The sequence below is a fragment of the Vidua macroura genome, chromosome 4 (assembly GCF_024509145.1).
Source record: "Vidua macroura isolate BioBank_ID:100142 chromosome 4, ASM2450914v1, whole genome shotgun sequence".
NCBI classification, from domain to species: domain Eukaryota; kingdom Metazoa; phylum Chordata; class Aves; order Passeriformes; family Viduidae; genus Vidua; species Vidua macroura.
In genome coordinates this window covers 14,290,895-14,303,727 of record NC_071574.1, presented here as the reverse complement: position 1 = coordinate 14,303,727, position 12,833 = coordinate 14,290,895, and positions in this window count along the sequence as shown.

The following is a 12,833-nucleotide window of genomic DNA, read 5'->3' as shown; positions in this document are numbered from 1 at the left end:
TTCCAGCCTCCTGCCATGGGCAGGGACACCTTTCACTCTCCCAGTCTGCTCAGAGCTCCATGCAAGCTGTCCTTGGACACCTCCAGGGGCAGGGCATCCACAGCTTTGTGCATAAAGCAAGGCCCTTCCATGTCTTACCGGTTATATCATTCCTGGATAAACTTTTTTTCTATAAAATCAAAAAACCTAACTCAGCATCCAGTGATTCCAGAGTTATCAAGACCTAATTACTTTAGTTTGCTTTCATAATAGCAGGAAGCGTAGCAGAGCATTGTCAAAGTGGCTTATTTCCATAAATACTGTTGGAAGAGTCTGCTGGCATTTATACAGTGAATGAGTTCATTGAAATAAAGGTAGGCTTATTATGGATTAAGTGGGAGCAAACACTCGACCTTAAAGCAGAAAAAAATAGCAATATTATTCTTGCTATCTGCACATTGTCTTTACAAGAACGCTCCTCTTTGTGTTGCTGGGTGGTTCTTTTATTTGGAGGGGAAGGATTGTTTTTAATATTCCATGATAAGAAGACCCTGAAAAAATAAATAAGCTTGCTGGGACTGGGGGGGAAAGGGGACTACCCTCAGTAAACCATTGTGTTTCCAAAGCTTTCCTCTATCAACAGCCTGGCTCTGGAGTCATGACTCTGGATGTTTATTATTGTATTAGCATTGTATATATTGACAGTCTGACCGGTAAAACTCTGCCAGAGTCATCCCACAAAATGCTGGTGACAGAAAAAACAGCACTGAACCATCCAAAATAGTATTTGCTGAAGTTGTTTTTGTCTCTCGAGGAACAAGCAAACTGCAGTTTGTTCAGATGGTCCCTTTCTTTCTCTTTTTCTTTTTTTTTTTTTTTTTTTTTTTGTGACTTTCCCCTCTCCTATGTCCTTTTCTTTTTTTTTTTTTTAAACCCATGTTGCATCTGTTTGCATCATGTCAGGTCACAGAACACTTGGTTGCATTTTTTAGGAGGGAGGGAGATAATCAAGCTAAAATAATCTCAAAGTGCCTTGCACTGCTATAGTCTTTCAATGCAAACAGAAGTGAAAAAATCCTTTTCAGAGATACAAACTGATATTGGCACTGAGTGAAGGGAACAATCTATGCCTACCCAGACCTCAGCGCTTTGGAAAATGTGTTTGCAGGCTTTCTTCTTAGGCTGAGTTATCTGGATGGTGTGAGGTGGTATCAATTTCTAGATGCTTCCTAGCTGATAGTGTCCGTTTCCAGGTGTCCCGTGGCTGAGAGCACCTTGCTGCAGTGGGCAGGAGTGATGGGGCCATGGCTGCAGAGCCGCTCTGGTGCTCTCAGTGACAGAGACAGAACCCAGCACTGCTGGTGTATGAAATCCACCTCAGGACTGTAGCCTCATAAGGAAAAATATGTCCCAATAGAATGCAGTAATTGGCAGAAAATAAGGCAGAGGGAGAACTCAGCTCTAGTCTCTGTTCTCATTAGTTTTAAATTAGTGGGACTCCATTGGCTTCACGGGAGTTATTTCTGATTGATGCTCAGATAACTCAGCTCAGAATCAGATGCAAGATATATTGAAACCTTTTTTTGTGTACAGTTGTGTGACATCCTGTGGAAATAGGCTGGGAAATGCCGTGCTTTGCTGGGCTGCCTGGCAGCACCATCCAGCACCACCACAGTAGCCTGCCCACAAAAGAGATGTGAAGCACTCACACATTTTGCATCATCCCAAGTTCCCCTGGGCATCACCATCAAGCCTTTTCCACAGAGGTGAGGAAGGTGCATCAGCAGAATTAATCTGTGCTTTGAGAGGTCTTCTACCCACCAGAAAAACTGCTCATTCAGCTAAATGCAGTTTGCTGATTAATAGTTAGTGATGAAGGTGCTGAAGGTCAGCACTGCCATGGTTATTTGTACTTGTTTTAGTCTGTCTGCTATGCACAAACTGCTTCTGCAAGCCCTGTTCCTCCAAATGGCATCTTCAATCAGCAGCCAAGCTTAGGCTTATATTTAATTACATTTAAAGTGACAGAGGCTCAGTTTCTCCCTACAACGTTTCTTTCACTATGGCATTTACACTGCAAAGATGCATTGACTCCACTCTGTCAGTACCAGTTAAACATGGCTAAACACTGCTGAGGTTTTGCCATTCCTGATTTCTTTTTTTTTTTTTTTTTTTTTCCTTGTTTTTCCTGATACCTCAGTTACACTGGTTGCATTTTAATCAGAGAGAAAGTGAGCAGAATCTGAGGAGGCAGAAGAACTGAGACCTGATAGAGTCAGTGTGTCACAGCAAGCCAGGCAGCTCCGTGGCAGCTCCAAAATCTCTCAGCTGGCAGCCAGATTTTCACAGTGTGGGCTTTGCTGGGTTTAAATGTGTCCCTCTGTAGTTCTGTCTCAGGCTGTGCTATCTCAGACATGCACAGAGGTAGCCAGGAGCAGAATCTGATTTAAAAATTAAGAGTGAAATAAAAATAGAGTTACAGTAGTGGAGCTATGAATGTAATTCAAAAACTTTTATTTATGCTACAGGTAAAATTTGTGCTGTTTTGCTCATTCAATTTGTGCTCATTCAATGTCGTTGGAAGAAAACAGGTCATTTGAAGGAAATAAGGAGTTGATCAATGTTTTAAAACCAGAATACCAGAATTTATTATTTTATTTTGAAAATCTGCTTTTTCTAAATAGGCAGACATGTTATAAAAACAAATAACTGTACATTTACCTATATGTATACACACACTGAACAAGCATGTGTTTATTTCTTGACCATTTGCAGGTTCTGGCATTTTAAGATTCTGGCATTACTTGAAATTACTTGAACTTATTGAAAATACCTGAAAATGCAGTGAGAAAAGCTGTGTTTTGGTAAGGCCTGAAGCTGTTGGACCTTTCCAAGTAGAATAAGATCTTCAAAGTCCCAGGAATCCATCATGAAAGTGTAGTCCCAAACTTACCTTTTAAGGAAGTTTATGATGTTTCAGATAAGACTGGAAAGAATTTCCCAACTTTCCAGCATTTACCCATTTCTATAAACAAATGTAAACCCTAAACCTTTGACAAATCACTTGAAGGTTTACCCACTGCATGTGAATAGATCTGTGTGCAGTGCTGAGTTGTTCTGCCCTGGAGGGGGAATTCAGAGATGCTACAGTGATTTCATGACCAAAGTCACTCATTTTGGTGTATTCCCTTGTATTTCCACCACAACCTCCTTGCACACAGCTGTGATTCAGATGGGACTGGAGAGGGTTTGTTTGCAGTGGCATTTTGGGCAGCCTCAGAGCTGCCTTTCCCTGGGCTCAGCTGCATGAGCTCACTGTTAGCCTGCCCCTTAGCGTGTGCTATCCAGCTGTTCCTCGTACGCGTCCTGACCCCGAGCGCTTTCCCCGCTCCGCTTCTCTTTCCAGAAGAGGAAAGAGAAGCCTTTCTTCTTGGCTTTGTCCATCAAAATTAGGCATGAGAAACATCACTTGATGGCTTATAGCCTAAAAAGGAATGAGAAAAAAGCAGGAAATCAGAGCTACGGTTTGGTCTGGCTGTCCCTGGCGGAGGAGATCTGGTGCTGGAGGGTTACAGATGGATTTGGATACCAACTCCTTATGTCTCCAATATTACTTTAATCCTGTGGAAAGTCCCTGCTTTTGAGTACCTATTTTTCAATAGGATCAAGGATATTCTGTAATGAGGTGTTTGGTAGCCATTTTACAAATATTAAAGTGGATTTCCTAGGAAGACAGATGGAATTTCTGCTAATAGTGTCAAATACATTTTCAGCTGGGCACTCTTCTGAGGGGAAAAAACAAACAAACAAACAAACAAAGTAAAGTTTTTAGGGTTTTTTTTAATTGTGGCCCAACCTGTTAACATCAGTTCAGCTGCTGGTGCTTTGACCTTCCGCAGAAGGAGCTTTAAAGCAAGTGGAAGAAGAGTGAGAAAGGAGGAGAAAAGAGACAAAAGCTGTCAACAGCCCAAATTTTCCTCATGCTAATGCACTTCCTTCCCAGTGGCTCATCTTCCATTAAGACTTTCCACAGATTGATGTAAAACAATTATCTGTGGATCTTGAGTCTAACAAAAATAGTTCTTTATTGTTTAGCACTTAATTGCAGGTCACGACTTCAATTCTAAACAGAATAAAACTGACTGTGACCTGTAGGGGAAAAGGAAAGCACATCCTACATCCAGTCTAGGAGGATTCACTGAAGTACACAGGAAGATCTGGGAACATATTTTTCTGGTAATTGAAAATCAGAATTTTGCAATTGTTGCATGAGATAAATTTGGCAATCTTTGGGTGAAAGTTTCTGTGCTTGTCAACTTCAGAATGGGCTGAGATTCCACTGAAAATTACTTACTTACTTAACTTACTGTTAAGTAAAATCATCCTAGCAGTGTCCTCCTTACTTTAATGACAAGGCACTGGAGCAGTGCAAACAAAAAGAAAAGCAGCTCCTTCATGGAAGATACTGAATAAATAATTAATTCACAACATAAAGATATATGAATAAATTTCAAAAATCACCGCCTGATTCCAGAAACGAAGTTGCTGCTGGATGGTTTGAACACCTGGCAATTAGAAAAAGTATGTGGCAAATTTTTCCCCTGCTGTGACTTTAGGAAGCCCATTGATTTTGGCAAAGCCAGGCTATGGGACCTCCTCAAACTGTGGATGGGCTGTCATAAGGTTGGGTTATCAATATATCTTTCTTGAGCATGTCCAGCTCCATTTTAAAAGTGGTTTGGTAGGGCTTTTTATTGAATGGTTGCTTCTTTACAGCAAGTAAATTTAATGTAAAAATTACTGGGAAATATTAAGGGTGGACCTTTACATTGTGACAGACGCTTTAGCCACAGCACAGCCACATTCTGATATTGCTTAAATGCTACCTGTTCTTTTTTTTGTCCTCTGATCTCATTCTGCTTTCCCCTTGATGGTCAAATAACATCGGTCTAATTAAAATCAGGCAAATATTTTGTGTCGTGTGTAATAGGTAATATAAAGTACATATGTAATGATTTAACTGAACATCTGAGTTTTGGATAAAGAGAAGTTTTCATCTGGCATTAACTTCCCAGTGGGCGGAGAGCACTGACTGTTGCCAGTCCCATCGGAGCTCTCTGATGGATGTTCATTCTATAGGAATTATTCAAGCACAGCAAATGCAAGTGGATTTTTTTGTGTTTTCTTTTTTTTTTGGTAGCTCTCATTTGTATGGGAAAAGTGATCCTCAAAGATAACAGAAGAAAATAGAACACCAGAAAATTTTTGTGATATTTCTGTGAGAGTGTCCTAATCTAATCTCTGTTTGATTATGGGAGTTGGATCAGTATAAAACATTAGCAAATTGGGTCTCTGGCCTCACAAAGCCAAACACAAATATTTAACCTGGCAAAGGATTTTTCAGTCACAATCCCCCAAAAGCCTTAGAGAAAGTAGGCCTTGAAATACTTTTAAACTGATAGTATACTGATATGCCAGGCTTCAGCCACTGCTCAGGAATAGCAGGCAGGAATTCTCTCCAGCCAGGGATATCAATTCAGAAATAGAGATCTGGGTGTTGAGAAAGAGCCCACCTAAATTCCTACTTTTCTTCTTCAGAATTTGAGAGGTAAAAAGTAAATGCAGGTAATTTTCTGTAGCTCTGGCTGTGTCCACTGTAGCCAAGTTTTAAAAGAGTGCAGGGAGAAGAGGTGGCTGATCAGTCACCAGAGAAATGGTAAAGGGAGAGATACTTTACTGCTGAAAGAATGGTATTAATATTTATATTCACTCCAAGGTGCATGGCTCTGTAAATAGCAGCATAAAACTATAAATTCTTTCCCCTTGTTTTCCAGATTTATATTGATGACTTTTTTTCCTATTCTGTCCTTAAATAGCTGGTTGCTGCTATTTCTGTTTCTCTTGGCTTATTTAACAGAATCTACAGAACACAATGACAGCACTTTAAAAACTTAGAAAATATGCACACACAAACACACTCTTATGTGTATTGGCAGGTTGTAAGAAATGTGTGAATGTCATTCTCAGAAGTCATTACCCGACATAAAGGATCTAACAGGAGCTGAGAAATTTATTAGAATACCCATCTGTAACGTGCAGGATTAAACTGTACTGTGGGAATGAAAAGAGAAAAAGAGTAAGAGATCTCCATGCTTTGTGAGATAAACCAACTATTCACAGTGTTTTCCATGGGGACCCTTTTTCTACTTTTATTCTCCTTTTGAGATCTCTCTTCTGAGAGAAAGGATAAAGTGGATCACTACTCTGAATCAATGTGGAAATTTCTATGCTTATATTTCAGATGTTTCTCCCACTCTCCTGATTTGGACAAGAGTGGGAGAAACCTACATGAGGAATCAGCTCTTGCCAAAGTTCCCAGAGTTTTGTCCCATTCCCTGCAATTCCAAAGGCATTGGGGTTTTTATTAGGAACGACTGCCACAGCCTGAGCAGACCCCTCAAGGCAATAGTGATTTTCATGAATGAGCCTCCTCCTGCACTCACGCTGGGGCACTTGTGTGGCACAGCAAAGGTTCAAACAAGTGGCAGGGACTTTGCTGTGGGCTGCATGATCCCCCAAATTGCTTCAGACCAAACACATGCCAAACCTGCAGAGAAATACCATTGCCAAGAGCCCAGTTCTGTAAAAGCAAACACGTATTTTATTAACAAAGAAAATCACTGCGGATTTTTTACCCACCTTGAGTAGGGTTTCGAAAATTTCATTTGATTTTCAGAGACTGTAAATTGCATTGGTTTGTATTTAGCCAAGGCTCCAGGCCTAAAATCCCAATATATTTGAAATTATGCTCACAAGCATGGCCAGTCACTCCAGTCCTAATAACACACACTGGTTTTCCCTTATGTCCAGTCAGGAATTGCTGTTTCAGCCTAGCTCTCCCTATGAATTTTGAATGCTATTAAAAAAAAAATAAAAAAATCACTGGATTAAGGGATTGAATTTCCTTGATCTACCCTCCAGGCATGACACCTGCCTCATGGAGCTGCCCTCCATCCTCCGGTGGTATAATTAATTTCATGTAAAGCAGAAGGGCTTTGTTCTATTCTGATTTCCAGAGGCTCAGTGTGACAGCACTGCTGTCAGATAAGTTTTTCCTGCTGAATTGATGGGAAGAATATTGGGATGCATGAACTGAGATGTCTGGTGATGTACATGTTCAGCTGACTCTTGACTATTTGTCATCAATTGTACCATTGCTGCTGACTGTCAGGAACCAGATTTGAAGTGCTGGGTGTTACCAAAAAGGCTGTTTCCAGAAGCAGGAAAGGAGAAGAGTAAATTCGTCTAGGTGTTTCATAAACTGGATAGGAGCTCCTCAGTTAATTGAGGAAAGGGAAAGTGGGCACAGCTGCCTTATTTCTCTAAATTAAAAATACTTTGGCTTTATTCACCCCTGTAGGAGCCAGCCCAAACCTAGGAATTGTAACAGGATGGAAATAGCTTTGCACCTTAATGAATAAAGGTTCTGAGTCCTGGTCAGACATGCCCAAGTGATAGTACATGGTATGGCTAAATTTAAAACCAGTCTGTCAGGTAAGGAGTGGACAAAGGTAACTCCTGCTGACACCTCCAGCCAGCTGGACCCTGCCATCCCTGAGTGTCCCAAAGGAGCAGACCATGTTGTTCCAACCCTGTCCAACCTTGGCCTTGTACACTTCTAGTGATGAGGCATCCCCACCTTCTCTGGACAAACTGTTCCAGCACCTCTCAATAAAGAATTTCTTCCTAATATCTAATCTAAACCCATCCCCTTTCAGTTAAAAGCCCTTTTCTTGGGAATTTTTGTCATTTTGTGGCCTTGCTACTGAGGAGAGCAGCACAAACACTGAAAGGTACTTGACTGCAGTTTCTGCCTCCCCTTTAAGTGCTGCACATGGCTTCTAAGGAAAGTGGTGTGTCAAATTCCTTTACAGAAGGATCTGGCAGGGGCAGGGTTAAAAAATGAGTGCTTCCCAGGAAAATTCCCCTTGCAACAAGAGCCTGTTGCAGGGAGAAAAGCCACCTGCAGCCCATCAGCATGAAGGGAAGGGGTGATGAAGGACAGTGGCTCTTCTGAGAAGTATCAAAAAGCTGCACCTCCATGGAGATTCTGAAGCTGAGCCAGGAGGACCTTGGAAGGGAGAGGCTCATGCTTAAGCTTTTATAAAGAATGAAGCCTTATTAATACTATTGTTGTTATCATTATTAAGTTATTATTATTATTTCTTCTTTACATATATGTATCTCTTGCTTATTTCTACTTTAGGAATTTTCTTGAACTCCAGCAGTTTTTCTCCTTATTTCTTTCTTCTCTTCCAGAATTCCTTTTGTATATTTTTTTTAATAAGAGCTTAAAACAAAAGGATTTTTACCTCTGTAACTTGGACAATCAGATATTTGAAGGCAAGCATAAATGTAGTCTTTCATGGTGCCTGACTTAAGCTAGGCTTGTTTTTAATCAAGGTATGTCTTTATCAACTCAAACAAAGGTGCTGATGAGTAAAGACTCTTGAATCTCTGGGGCAGGGGTTTACAAGCACATCAGACACTCTCCTCAAAGCCATCACCTTGAAGGCTGTCTGAGAAATCCGGCCAGGGAGGCAGCAAAGTGCTGCTGTAGCAGGAGCACTGGCTGTGTCTAATCTGCTGCTGAGGGCTGTGCTGCTTGCCAGAGCTGCTGTTCCTGAGCTGGGAGAGAGCAAACCATCCGGATACCCTTTGGGCAGACAAAATAGTACAAAAACTAAACCCAAGAAAATGTTTGGCTGCCTTTCCTATTGCAAATAGCATAGTCTGAGATAGAGGGCTTTCCTAGAGGAAGGAAATTAAGTGTTTGCTGATGCTGATTAATTTCTGAAAAGATGGAAGAAATCTGTTTATACATGGGCTGGAGGTGATATCATTTTTGTCTGATGTCTGGGAACAATGAAGACTTCTTCAGTTTGCTTATTCAGACGTTAAGCTCTGAGAGGTGAACAGAGAAGGCACCCCATTGCCTCATCAAATCAGTCAGAAAACTCACAAAGAGCATAAGGCCATGAAGTCTGGATTCAGTAAGAGCAGCTGACTTTGAAAGAGAAAAGAAACCCAGTTTGTGGCTCTGTTTTCAGGCAGGAGCCTTTGAGCAGATGTCTGTAACATGGCTGCTGATCAGAGCGAGGGAGCAGAAAGCTGTGCTGCGCCATGCCCGGCGTGCTGCTGTCTGCCTGCCTTCCTCCTGTGCCTCATCCCCAGCCTGCTGGGGAGGGTTTTTTAAAGCCAGTCCTTCCAAGTTCACATTTTAAAGAATGCCCAGAGAAGCTGTGGATGCCCCAACCCTGGGAGTACCCAAGGGCTGGATGGGGCCCTGAGGAACCTGGCCTGGTGGAAGGTATCCCTGCCCATAGTAGGGGTGTGGAATGAGATGACCTTTATGGTCCCTTCAAACCCAAACCATTCTGTGTTTCTTGATATTTATAAAGAGTATTGTAGAGCTGAAGAACGTGTTTTACTCAGGAAGGCGAAGGGAGACACAAAAAAGGCCAGAGTAGGTCAGGCTTAGCTCAAAGTGACGATTATTTCGGAGCATGAGATGATTTCTTTCCAGAGCTGAGAACCAATTGCTTCACGCTACAGGCACAGGGCCACACTGAAAGTGGTGGGAGGTGATAGTCACAGTGTAGGAGAAAATCCAGGAGATCCTGGGAGGAATGTGAATTTATGGATATGGTAGACTGCAAAAAGGGGTCTGATGGTGATACTTTAAATTGACTTCCTAGAGTAATTTAGAACTGGGGACATTTTGATGGCTCTGGTTTGCTCAGGAGGCAGACTTAATGTTTCACCACTCAAAATATCAGATGGATGCAAAATCCCAACCAGTAGTGATGCAATAAATCGTTGATCAATAAAAACTGAAGAAGTTTGAGAACATGTTTAAGAGCACCAAGTACCATCCCTTTTGAATGCAAATGAATGCAGCAGGCTAGGCTAGGTTGGGATTAAAACTGAAAGTTCTTACCTAAACTGTAGACCTAATTACAAAGAAATGCTGATTTGGGGTACAAGATAACATTGGGTAACATTTCCCCCTCACTGTTGGGATCAGAAGCAGGCTGTTATTCTGTAAAGGAGAGTCTACTTGATTTTCCAAGTCTTACTTATTTACATGTAGTCTGTTGGTGTTATCAAGGTTTTCTTTCTCAACTGTAGCATGAAACCTGGGAGGAAACACAAATTACTGTTCCGGGGTAATGATCTAAACCCCACTCTCCCTCCTATGCCTGTCTGTAATAATCCATTCATTCATTACATGATCATGGAATTCTGTTTCTTCCACCTAACATCCTGTTGGCAGCTCTCCCTTATGAACCTCAGGTAAGCAATTGTGTGAAGAGACCACAGCAGGCTATGGGATATGGAAAATGCAGTGTCAGTACTTGGGAAGTTCAAGACATAAGGCTTAGATTTGGAGGGGGAAAAGGTGATTGAAGGAAGCCTGGGGCCTGGATGCTTTTGTAATGCCAGCTCCATGTCTGCTGCACTCCTAATTAAATCCTGCTCCCTCCTGGCCTCATGCAGATGGTGGTAGAGTGTCACTGGAGCCAAAGGGGTTTAGGAAACCTCTGTTCAGCACGTGACTGGTAGCAGCACCCAGATTCTGGCCGTGTTGTTTAAATTAGATGGCATTAGTGAGGATCTGGAGAAGGACATGTTTCAATGGTTCCATTGCTTTGTAGGGTTCTCTGGTGTCATGGTGAAATTTATATTCTCTGGAGGAAAACACCTTATCCAAACTGACATCTTCCATCCCCAGTGCAGTGCAGAGTTGGGAAGGAACCAGCAAAGAATGAGAAAGTCTCTCTGCTTATTTTGCTGTTGTTGTTGTAGGATCAAGAACATACTGAGCACTTAAAGCAGAAGTCAAATGCAAGATAATAAACAACCAACAAATGGAAATTATAGATACCACATAATTGATATTTTTAAACTTTGTATTAATAGTCATGAGATTGATATGACTTCGACAAATTATTTTTATATAGCAATGACCCTTATAATTACTGTAAAGTTTAGCCTTTATTTTACTGTCCTCCCTCATTTACGTATTTTTCATAGCTTGTTTTTTGGAGTTGATTTGTGTGCTTTTAAGTCTGATACATGTGTTTTTAATATACTGGGAAGATAAAGCATTACCTCTTGTCAGTCCAGTTGGAATCTGTGGCCAAATCTCAGCCTTACAGAACAAAAAGGAGTCCCTGTTATTCTGTATATATGGAATAATTTAATTCTTATCACTTTGTCCAGGTCTGAGTTAGTATTAGGGCTGCTCCTTTTTTTTCCCCTTTCAACTTTCTCCTCCTGAGGGAAGGTGTGGCTGTCTGCTGGTATTTTTCATCTTTCTAGGGCTTGGGATACACTTGAGGGAATACAAACAAAGAATGATTGAGGAATTAAACAAAAAAATTGTCATTATATGAATGAAGAAGCTTTCTGCTTTTCACAGAGAGCACCCTGAGGATGGTTCCTTCAATACCACCCATTTTTTTCTGCCTTGGAATCTCTTTATTCCGGCCATGGCTACTCTTGCTGTCAGTATGAGCTGGTCAGCACTTCCAAGGTTTCTGTGTTATAAATAATATCCACTCCTGTCCCAAAGCCACATGAACAATTGCAGAGGTCATTATTCTAATAATGAGCTACTCTTTCCTTACCTCATGAAAGTACATATTCACCCTCATCTCTAAATTTAAAATATTTTACCAGACAAGTCTTTCAAGGCTGATTTTTACTATTTCTTTTTTCTTGAAATGGTGTATTGGGAAAACAATGTTTTATGAGCCCAGTGCCTAATTTCCAAAACAGTATATTCATAGGACAAATGCCAATAAGCTAGAATGTTACACAAACAAGAATGCTATAAATTGTGTGGACTATTTACATAAAAACTTCACATTGAGAATTTATACAGTAATTCATTTTTAAGCATTTTACAACACATTCAGTAGGAAGGAGGAAGGCAACAGAGTTAAACCATTTCTTTTGTAACTCAGAAGTTTAGAAAGGAAGATTTATCGGATGGTCAGTCATATTTTGCATAGTCATGAACAATAAAACCTGAAGTTGCTACAGCTATTTGACAGAAAAGACTGTTAGAAAAGTTCTGTTAATTTGTTGCTCCAGAGAAACTACATTAATGTATATTGCAGCTGAAACATAAACCCACCTGTGTATACAAAAATGAGATGTTTTTTGTTTATCCTCTGTTGTTTTCTCTCCCCTGACATAGGAGGCTATAATAAAACAAGAAAATTTGTGATTTATTTAAAATTCTTAAGACAAGGGAGAGAAAAGAACAAAGTTTCTTATTGTGATACACTCCTTTTTGAGAAAAATTTCAAAACTTGTGATGATCTGACAAAACACAAAACTTATTTCTCTTCCACAGAGTGACCACTGCAACACACAAAAAAATGTGAATCTAAATGCTTAAGTCAGATTTGCTGCTTGAATATTCTCGGTCAGAGGGAAATGTTTTATTTCCATCTCCAACAATATTTATTTTTCTAATCTCTCTGTTCATCTTGAAAAAAAACCCAAACAAAATCAAAGCTATAAAAAAAAAAAAAAAAAAAAAAAAAAAACCAAAAAAAAAAAAAAAAACCAACCCAGAAATTTAATATTCTACCATTTCTCAGCACTCATGGTGTAAAATAGTCTGTAAAGATGCCTTGATCTGAATACCTTTTAGCACCTGGTATTCCTAGAAGTGTGGTAAATTCCTGGGCACTGCTCTTATTCAACACAGTCTTCACAGATTCAACAAGAAGTGTAGGAATATGTTTTTAAAAGAATTCTTTACACTGAGGCCAAAT